Source organism: Rhinoderma darwinii, chromosome 1, assembly GCF_050947455.1.
Source record: "Rhinoderma darwinii isolate aRhiDar2 chromosome 1, aRhiDar2.hap1, whole genome shotgun sequence".
Lineage (NCBI taxonomy): Eukaryota > Metazoa > Chordata > Amphibia > Anura > Rhinodermatidae > Rhinoderma > Rhinoderma darwinii.
In genome coordinates, this window is record NC_134687.1 from 652837795 (window position 1) to 652848905 (window position 11111).

Consider the following 11111-nt stretch of genomic DNA (forward strand, 5'->3'; position numbering starts at 1 on the left):
CTTAAAATCTCATTTATGAAATTCTGGAAGACCGCGGGGGCATTACACAACCCAAAGGGCATGACGAGGTATTCAAAATGACCTTCGGGGGTGTTAAACGCAGTTTTCCACTCATCCCCCTCTTTGATGCGGATAAGGTTATACGCCCCCCGTAGATCAAACTTAGAGAACCATTGGGCTCCCTGGACTTGATTAAAGAGATCAGGAATCAAAGGAAGGGGATACTGGTTCCTTACAGTGACCTTATTCAAGTTACGGTAGTCAATGCATGGCCTAAGACCACCATCCTTCTTCCCTACAAAGAAGAAGCCAGCACCTACCGGAGAAGTAGAGGGGCGAATGTAACCCTTGGCCAGCCATTCCTGGATATACTCTCTCATGGCTTCACGTTCGGGACAAGAAAGGTTAAATATCCTACCCTTAGGGAGCTTAGCTCCTGGTACCAAATCGATAGTGCAATCGTATTCTCTATGAGGAGGTAACACTTCGGAGGCCTCCTTGGAGAAAACATCGGCGAAGTCCTGAACAAACTCAGGTAGCGTGTTCACCTCCTCAGGGGGAGAATGAGAATTAACAGAAAAATATGACGTCAAGCATTCATTACCCCATTTGGTAAGCTCCCCAGTATTCCAGTCAAACGTGGGATTATGCAACTGCAACCGGGGAAGGCCTAAAACCAAATCGGACGATAATCCCTGCATCAACAGTACAGAGCACTGCTCCAAATGCATGGAGCCAACAAGGAGTTCAAAAACAGGGGTATGCTGAGTAAAATAACCATTAGCAAGAGGAGTGGAGTCGATACCCACTACCGGGACAGGTTTAAGCAAATCAATCAAAGGCATAGCTAGAGACATAGCAAATTCGATAGACATGATATTAGCAGAAGACCCTGAATCCACGAAGGCACTGCCGGTAGCAGACCTACCACCAAAAGAGATCTGAAAGGGAAGCAAGATTTTATTACGTTTCATATTTACGGGAAATACCTGTGCGCCCAAGTGACCTCCCCGATTATCACTTAGGCGCGGAAGTTTTCCGGCTGCTTATTCTTACGCCTAGGACAGGTGTTCACTTGATGTTTGTTATCCCCATAATAGAAGCAGAGACCATTCTTCCTGCGGAACTCTCTACGTTGTCGGGGGGACACGGAGGCCCCAAGTTGCATAGGTACCTCTGAGTCTTCCGTGGAAGAGCAAAGCAACGTGACCTCGGGAGGCATCATGGGGGAGTCAGAGGGGAAAACACAAAACCGTTCAAGTTGTCGTTCCCTGAGACGTCGGTCAAGTCGTACCGCTAAAGCCATAACCTGGTCTAAGGAGTCAGAACAGGGATAGCTAACTAGCAGGTCTTTCAGGGCGTTCGACAGACCCAACCTAAACTGGCACCTTAAGGCAGGGTCATTCCACCGAGAAGCTACGCACCACTTCCTAAAGTCAGAGCAATACTCCTCCACAGGTCTCTTACCCTGACGTAAGGTCACCAGCTGACTCTCGGCAAAGGCAGTCCTGTCAGTCTCGTCATAAATGAGTCCGAGAGCAGAAAAGAAAAAATCAACGGAGGAAAGTTCAGGAGCGTCGGGAGCCAAGGAGAAGGCCCATTCTTGGGGCCCTTCCTGGAGCCGGGACATAATTATACCCACCCGCTGGCTCTCAGAACCTGAGGAGTGGGGCTTTAAATGAAAATAGAGCCTACAACTCTCCCGAAAGGAGAGAAAAGTCTTCCGGTCCCCTGAGAACCGGTCAGGCAACTTGATTTTGGGTTCAAGAGGTGAGGTGAGGGGCACTACCATGGTAGCATCAGGCTGGTTGACCCTCTGAGCCAGGGCCTGGACCTGTAGGGAGAGACCCTGCATCTGCCAAACCAGGGTCTCAAGGGGGTCCATAGTGGTGTGAGGGACCAGGGTAGAGTAGGTATATGGGCTTGTGATTATGTAATGACAGGGATAGGGAAACAGACAAGTGAGCCCTAATCTACCCGCCACTCAGTCCCTGCCTACTTGCAACTACCCGCCCTAGGCGACGGGGTACAACTGGGCGACGGTCCCTACACTCAGTAAGTGCACGACAGACAACCAGACAAGGAAACACAGAACAAAGGGAAACGGGGCAGTTGCCCACGGCAACACCGTGAGCAACAAGAGTGGTAAACGAGCCGAGTCAAACCAGGAGAATACGAGGTGCCAAACGCAGAGCAGAAGAGTAGTGAACAAGCCGAGTCAAACCAGGAGGGTACGAGGTACCAAACGCAGAGCATAAGAGTAGTTAGTAAGCCAGGGTCAATACGAAGCAGGGACAAGTAGTTCAAGAAGCTGCAGCAGGGCCAGGAAACCAACAGAGAAGAATCACAAGCAAGGAGGAACAGGAAAGGCAGGTATAAATAGACAGAGGGCGGGAGCTAGCTCCATCTGGCCAGGCTGTGATAGGCTCTCCCACTCCTAAGCCTGCCATCCTGAGTGGTGGAAGATGGAGTCAGTCTCACAGACATAGAAGCAGGTGCAGACTGATTACCTATGGGCGTGGATACAGAAGCTGTGCCTGGCAGATCCTTAACAGTTATATTCACAGATCTGACACTGTCTCTCCTCTGTTTGTTCTCTGACAGAGCAGCAGGGGAGAGACAGCGTGTAATGACCGGGGGGTAGGGAAACGGACAAGTGAGCCCTAATCTACCCGCCACTCTGTCCCTGCCTACTTGCAACGACCCGCCCTAGGCGACGGGGTACAACTGGGCGGCGGTCCCTGCACTCAGTAAGTGCACGACAAACACGACAAACATACAAGGGAATACAAGCAAGGGAAAGGGGCAGTTGCCCACGGCAACACCGTGAGCAACCAGAGTGGTGAACGAGCCGAGTCAAGCCAGGAGTGTGCGAGGTACCAAACGAAGAGCAGAAGAGTAGTCAGTAAGCCAGGGTCTGTATGGAGCAGGAACAAAATAGAAGGAGCTGTAGCTGGGCCAGGAAACCACACGAAAAAGAATAACAAGCAAGGAGGAACAGGAAATGCAGGTATAAATAGACAGAGGGCGGGAGCTAGCTGAGTCTGGCCAGGCTGCGATAGGCTCTCCCACTCCTAAGCCTGCCAGCCTGAGTGGTGGAAGCTGGAGTCAGTCTCAGGGATGTAGATTCAGGTGCTGACTGATTAATTAAGGGAGTTAACCCCGAAGCTGTGCCTGGCAGATCCTTTACAGTACCCCCCCTTTTATGAGGGGCCACCGGACCCTTTCTAAGTGGACCTGGCTTACTGGGGAAACGCAGGTGGAACCTCCTGACCAATACCCCAGCGTGAACATCCCGGGCGGGTACCCAAGTCCTCTCCTCGGGCCCGTAACCTCTCCAATGGACCAGGTACTGGAGGGAGCCTTGGACCATCTTGCTGTCCACAATCCTGGCCACCTCGAATTCCACCCCCTCAGGGGTGAGGACGGGAACAGGAGGTCTCCTCGAGGGAGCCAAGGACGGGGAGCAGCGTTTAAGGAGGGAGGCATGAAACACGTCGTGTATACGAAAAGACGGGGGTAACTCCAGCCGGAAGGAGACAGGATTGAGGACCTCAATGACCTTATACGGCCCAATAAACCGGGGAGCAAACTTCTTGGACGGAACCTTGAGACGCAAGTTCCTAGACGACAACCACACCAGATCCCCGACCATAAACAGGGGGTTAGCAGAACGTTTTCTATCAGCCTGAGTTTTTTGTACGCTCTGGGACGCCTCTAGGTTCTTCTGAACCTGGGCCCAGACTGTGCACAGTTCCCGATGAACGACCTCTACCTCGGGATTGTTGGAACTACCAGGTGAAACGGAGGAGAACCGTGGATTAAATCCAAAATTACAGAAAAAGGGAGAGACCCCTGACGAGTTACTGACCCGGTTATTAAGGGAAAATTCGGCGAGGGGAATGAATGAGACCCAATCATATTGACAGTCAGAGACAAAACACCTTAAGTATTGTTCTAGAGATTGATTAGTCCTCTCCGTTTGACCATTGGTTTCAGGATGGAAGGCAGAGGAGAAGGACAGATCAATCCCCAACTTCATACAGAAGGCTCTCCAAAACAATGAAACAAATTGTACCCCTCTGTCCGAAACAATATTGACAGGGACCCCATGGAGACGCAGGATGTGTTTGACAAACAAGGTAGCCAACGTATTGGCGTTGGGTAGTTTCTTGAGGGGCACAAAGTGGCACATCTTACTGAAGCGGTCTACCACCACCCACACCACCGACTTGCCTTGGGATGGAGGCAAATCGGTGATAAAATCCATGGAGATATGTGTCCAAGGTCTCTGGGGAATGGGCAACGAACGCAGTAAGCCCGCTGGTCGGGACCTGGGAGTCTTGGACCTAGCACAACCCTCACAAGCGGCGACGTAGGCCTTAACGTCTTTAGGCAACCCAGGCCACCAATAATTTCTGGTAATGAGGTGTTTGGTACCCAGGATGCCTGGATGACCAGATAGTGCGGAGTCATGATTTTCCCTAAGTACCCTTAGCCGGAATTCCAGGGGAACAAACAGCTTGTTCTCAGGAAGGTTCCCGGGAGCTGAACCTTGAGCAGCAGCAATTTCAGAGACTAAATCAGAATCGATCGAGGAAATGATTATACCTGGAGGCAAAATACAAGCAGGATCTTCCTCCGAAGGGGGGCTGGCCATGAAGCTACGCGACAGTGCATCAGCCTTAATATTTTTAGACCCAGCCCTATAGGTAACCAAAAAATTGAATCTGGTAAAAAATAGAGCCCATCGAGCTTGTCTCGGGTTTAGCCTCCGGGCAGATTCTAGGAAAACCAGATTCTTGTGGTCGGTAAGGACCGTTACCTGGTGTCTAGCCCCCTCCAGGAAGTGGCGCCACTCTTCAAATGCCCATTTAATGGCTAAGAGTTTGCGGTTGCCAATATCATAGTTACTCTCAGTTGGCGAAAACTTCCTGGAGAAGTAGGCACAGGGGCGGAGATGGGTGAGAGACCTGGTACCCTGGGACAAGACAGCCCCCACTCCCACCTCAGATGCGTCAACTTCCACGATAAATGGCTCCATTTGGTTGGGCTGAACCAGCACCGGGGCCGAGATAAAGCACTTCTTAAGGACCTCAAAAGCCTGGACAGCCTCAGGAGGCCAGTGGAGGAGATCAGCACCTTTGCGAGTGAGGTCCGTAAGAGGCTTAGCGATGACCGAGAAGTTAGCAATAAATCTCCTGTAATAATTGGCGAACCCCAAAAAACACTGTAACGCCTTCAGGGAGGCAGGTTGGACCCATTCCGCCACAGCCTGAACCTTGGCGGGGTCCATGCGGAATTCATGAGGAGTGAGGATTTGACCCAAAAATGGTATCTCCTGTACCCCAAACACACATTTTTCGGTTTTGGCAAACAGTTTGTTTTCCCGAAGGACCTGGAGCACCTTCCTGACATGCTCAATGTGGGAGGACCAGTCCTTGGAAAAAACCAGTATGTCATCAAGGTACACTACAAGAAATATCCCCAGGTAATTTCTCAAAATCTCATTTATGAAATTCTGGAAGACCGCAGGCGCATTACACAACCCAAAGGGCATGACGAGGTATTCGAAATGGCCTTCGGGCGTGTTAAACGCAGTCTTCCACTCATCCCCCTCTTTGATGCGAATAAGGTTATACGCCCCCCGTAGATCCAATTTAGAGAACCATTGGGCCCCCTGAACCTGATTAAAGAGATCAGGAATCAAAGGAAGGGGATACTGGTTCCTTACCGTGACCTTATTCAGGCTACGGTAGTCAATGCATGGCCTAAGACCACCATCCTTCTTCCCCACGAAGAAGAAGCCAGCACCTACCGGAGAAGAAGAGGGACGAATGTAACCCTTGGCCAGGGATTCCTGGATATACTCTCTCATGGCTTCACGTTCGGGACAAGAAAGATTAAATATCCTACCCTTAGGAAGCTTAGCTCCTGGTACCAATTCGATAGCGCAATCGTATTCTCTATGAGGAGGTAACACTTCGGAGGCCTCCCTAGAGAAAACATCAGCGAAGTCCTGAACAAACTCGGGTAGCGTATTCGCCTCCTCAGGGGGAGAAATAGAATTAACAGAAAAACATGACGTACAACATTCATTACCCCATTTGGTTAGCTCCCCAGTATTCCAGTCAAACGTGGGATTATGCAACTGCAACCAGGGAAGGCCTAGAACCAAATCGTACGATAATCCCTGCATCAACAGTACAGAGCATTGCTCCAAATGCATGGAGCCAACAAGGAGTTCAAAAACAGGGGTATGCTGTGTAAAATAACCATTAGCAAGAGGAGTGGAGTCGATACCCACTACCCGGACAAGTTTAGGCAAATCAATCAGAGGCATAGCAAGAGACATAGCAAATTCCACAGACATAATATTAGTAGAGGACCCTGAATCCACGAAGGCACTGCCGGTAGCAGACCTACTACCAAAAGAGACCTGAAAGGGAAGCAAGATCTTAGTACGTTTCCTATTTACTGGAAATACCTGTGCGCCCAAGTGACCTCCCCGATGATCACTTAGGCGCGGAAGTTCTCTGGCTGCATTCTTACGCTTAGGACAGTTGTTCACTTGATGCTTGTCATCCCCACAGTAGAAGCAGAGACCATTCTTCCTGCGGAATTCTCTACGTTGTTGGGGGGACACGGAGGCCCCGAGTTGCATAGGTATCTCTGAGTCTTTCCTGGAGGAACGAAGCAACGGAACTTCGGGAGGCATCATGGGGGAGTCGGAGGAGAAAACACATAAACGTTCATGTTGTCGTTCCCTGAGACGTCGGTCAAGTCGTACCGCTAAAGCCATAGCCTGGTCTAGGGAGTCAGAAGAGGGATAGCTAACTAGCAGGTCTTTCAGGGCATTCGACAGACCCAACCTAAACTGGCACCTTAAGGCAGGGTCATTCCACCGAGAAGCTACGCACCACTTCCTAAAGTCAGAGCAATACTCCTCAACAGGTCTCTTACCCTGACGTAAGGTCACCAGCTGACTCTCGGCAAAGGCAGTCCTGTCAGTCTCGTCATAAATAAGTCCGAGAGCAGAAAAGAAACAATCAACGGAGGAAAGTTCAGGGGCGTCAGGAGCCAAGGAGAAGGCCCACTCTTGGGGCCCTTCCTGGAGCCGGGACATAATTATACCCACCCGCTGGCTCTCAGAACCTGAGGAATGAGGCTTTAAACGAAAGTAAAGCCTACAACTCTCCCGAAAGGAGAGAAAAGCCCTCCGGTCCCCTGAGAACCGGTCGGGCAACTTGAGGTGGGGTTCAAGAGGTGCGGTGAGGGGAACTACCAAGGTAGCATCAGGCTGGTTGACCCTCTGAGCCAGGGCCTGGACCTGTAGGGAGAGACCCTGCATTTGCTGAGCCAGGGTCTCACGGGGGTCCATAGTGGTGTCAGGGACCAGGGTAGACTAGGTATGGGCTTGTTATTATGTAATGACCGGGGGGTAGGGAAACGGACAAGTGAGCCCTAATCTACCCGCCACTCTGTCCCTGCCTACTTGCAACGACCCGCCCTAGGCGACGGGGTACAACTGGGCGGCGGTCCCTGCACTCAGTAAGTGCACGACAAACACGACAAACATACAAGGGAATACAAGCAAGGGAAAGGGGCAGTTGCCCACGGCAACACCGTGAGCAACCAGAGTGGTGAACGAGCCGAGTCAAGCCAGGAGTGTGCGAGGTACCAAACGAAGAGCAGAAGTGTAGTCAGTAAGCCAGGGTCTGTATGGAGCAGGAACAAAATAGAAGGAGCTGTAGCTGGGCCAGGAAACCACACGAAAAAGAATAACAAGCAAGGAGGAACAGGAAATGCAGGTATAAATAGACAGAGGGCGGGAGCTAGCTGAGTCTGGCCAGGCTGCGATAGGCTCTCCCACTCCTAAGCCTGCCAGCCTGAGTGGTGGAAGCTGGAGTCAGTCTCAGGGATGTAGATTCAGGTGCTGACTGATTAATTAAGGGAGTTAACCCCGAAGCTGTGCCTGGCAGATCCTTTACACAGCGTTTATATATATTTGGTTCCAGGGAAAGTTTGTTGCTGCAACAAACTTTCCCTGCGATGGCCATGATTTGTTACCATGACCAGGACCTGAACCAATTAGGTCCCGATCATGTCTCCAGGACCAGAGGCACTGTCCCTCCTCTGTTTGCTCTCTGGTAGGACAGCAGAGGGGAGACAGTGTAGGTTACGGGGGAAAGTTTGTTGCTACAACAAACTTTCCCTGCGATGGCCATGATTTGTTACAATGACCAGGACCTGAACCAATCAGGTCCCGATCATGTCTCCAGGACCAGAGGCACTGTCTCTCCTCTGTTTGCTCTCTGATAGAACAGCAGAGGAGAGACTGTAGGTTACGGGGGGAAGTTTGTTGCTACAACAAACTTTCCCTGCGATGGCCATGATTTGTTACCATGACCAGGACCTGAACCAATTAGGTCCCGATCATGTCTCCAGGACCAGAGGCACTGTCCCTCCTCTGTTTGCTCTCTGGTAGGACAGCAGAGGGGAGACAGTGTAGGTTACGGGGGAAAGTTTGTTGCTACAACAAACTTTCCCTGCGATGGCCATGATTTGTTACAATGACCAGGACCTGAACCAATCAGGTCCCAATCATGTCTCCAGGACCAGAGGCACTGTCTCTCCTCTGTTTGCTCTCTGATAGAACAGCAGAGGAGAGACTGTAGGTTACGGGGGGAAGTTTGTTGCTACAACAAACTTTCCCTGCGATGGCCATGATTGGTTATCATGACCATCACATGAACGGGACCTGAACCAATCAGGTCCCGATCATGTCTCCGGGACTAGAGGCACTGTCTCTCCTCTGTTTGCTCTCTGATAGAACAGCAGAGGAGAGACAGAGTAGGTTACGGCGGAAAGTTTGTTGCTACAACAAACTTTCCCTGCGATGGCCATGATTGATTATCATGACCATCACATGTTCGGGACCTGAATAAATTAGGGCCCGATCATGTCTCTGAGACCAGAGGCAGGTGACAGCAGCGCGATCCGGGTGTCAGTGCTACTCTAAGACACCCGGATCGCGCTTTTAACACCCACCGTGAATTCACGTTGGCGCTGCACAGAGCCCAGCAAGCACCGAAGTGAATTTACTGTGGGTGGTTGGGAAGCGGTTAAATAGGGCCTGTGAAAAATATATACCTGAGGCCTGATTCACACGAACGAGTGCAAACTCGGACGTGAAAAACTTCAGTTTTTCACGTCGGAGTCGCACCCGTGCAGGACCCGTTTTCACAGATCCCTCATAATCTTGAGTCTATTGAGAGATCCGTGAAAACAGACAAAAATAGGACATGTCCTATTTTTCACGGGCCTTTCACACAGTTTGTTTAAACAATGGCCATGTGAACAGCTCCATTGAAATACATGCGTCCATGTGATGATCGTTAAAAAAACAGAGTCACACGGACATGATATACGCTCGTCTGAATCAGGCCTTATGGGAATAAACAAGCTAGAAACAGGATGAAACCGATGTGGTTAAATATGAGAGTAAGGGGGCAATAAATGATAAAAAGAAAGCATTCAAACTACTAAAGCAAGAATATAGTTAAGAGGCATAAAATAATTCAAAAGAAAAAAATAAGTTGTGTAAAAGACAAATAAAGGCAGAAAAGATTGAAATAAAGACTCGTTGTCAAAGAAAGTAGAAATAACCCAAAAATATTTCTTAAATACATAAATAATAAGAAACTGAAAACTGCAGCGTCGCCCTCTAAAAAATAATCTGGGTATAATGATGGAGGAGGATGAGGAAATGTCCAATCTATTAAATGTATTCTTCTCTACTGTGTTTACACAGTAAAATCCAATGTCAGACAACAAGATTAGGGATAGAGTAAATTCTTCTGTAAATGTCACCTGCTTAACCCAGCAAGAAGTGCAGCACCACCATAAAAACACTAAAATAGACAAATCACCGGGTCAGGATGGCATACACCACGAGTTCTGCAGGAATTGAGTGTCGTAATAGACAGACCCTTATTTCTCATGTTTAAGGATTTTATAATGACTGTGTCTGTTCCACTGGACTGCAGCAAAGCAAATGTGGGGCCAATATTCAAAAAGGGGTCAAAAAGTGTGCCCGGAGACCTGTAAGTTTAACCTCCATTGTGGGTAAAATATTTGAGGGATTTCTAAGAGATGCTATTCTCTAGTATGTCAATGCAAATAAACTGTTATCGCAGCATCAGAATGGGCTTATGAGGGATCGGTCCTGTCAAGCCAATCTGATTAGCGTCTATGAGGAGTTAAGTTCTAGATTGTACAAAGGGCTTCGCTGCTTGCAGGCAGCCTTTCTTTGTATGATTGTTAATGTGCCCGCCAACTATCAGGGGTCTTGTGCATTCTCTGTGTTTCTAAGTTCTAGATTGGACTTGGGTAATGCGGTGGATGTTTTGTATCTAGACTGGACTGGGGTAAGACTGTAGATGTGGTGTATCTAGACTGGACCGGGGTAAGGCTGCTGTTGTAGTGTATCTAGACTAGACCTGGGTAAGGCTGGGGATGTTGTGTATCTAGGCTGGACCTGGGTAAAGCTGTGATGTTGCGTATCTAGACTGGACCTGGGTAAGGCTGTGGATGTTGTGTATCTAGACTGGACTTTGGTATGGCTGTGGATGTTGTGTATCTAGACTGGAGTTGGGTAAAGCTGTGCATGTGGTCTATCTAGACAGGACCTGGGTAAGGTTGTGGATGTGGTTTTTATAGACTGGATAAGGCTGCGGATGTTGTGTATCTAGACTGGTCCTAGATAATGCTGTGTATGTTTTGTATCTAGACTGGATCTAGGTAAGGCTGTGGATGTTGTTTATCTAGACCAGAGGTGGGGAACCATTTTTTGCCAAGGGCTATTTGGATATTTATAACATCATACGCGGGCCATACATAATGATCAACTTAAAAATGAGCCTGCTATATTTGGTCAAACATTTAATTAACTCACCCCTAATGTGATGGCTGGAACTGCTCCTCTTTGGTGAGGCGTGTGATGTCAGCTGGTGTTGATGATGTTACTACTGCAGCGGTCAGTCTGCAGCGCAGTCGACTCATTACAAAGGCAAGCTTTGAAAAGAACTGCTCGCAGCAGTAAGTTTTTC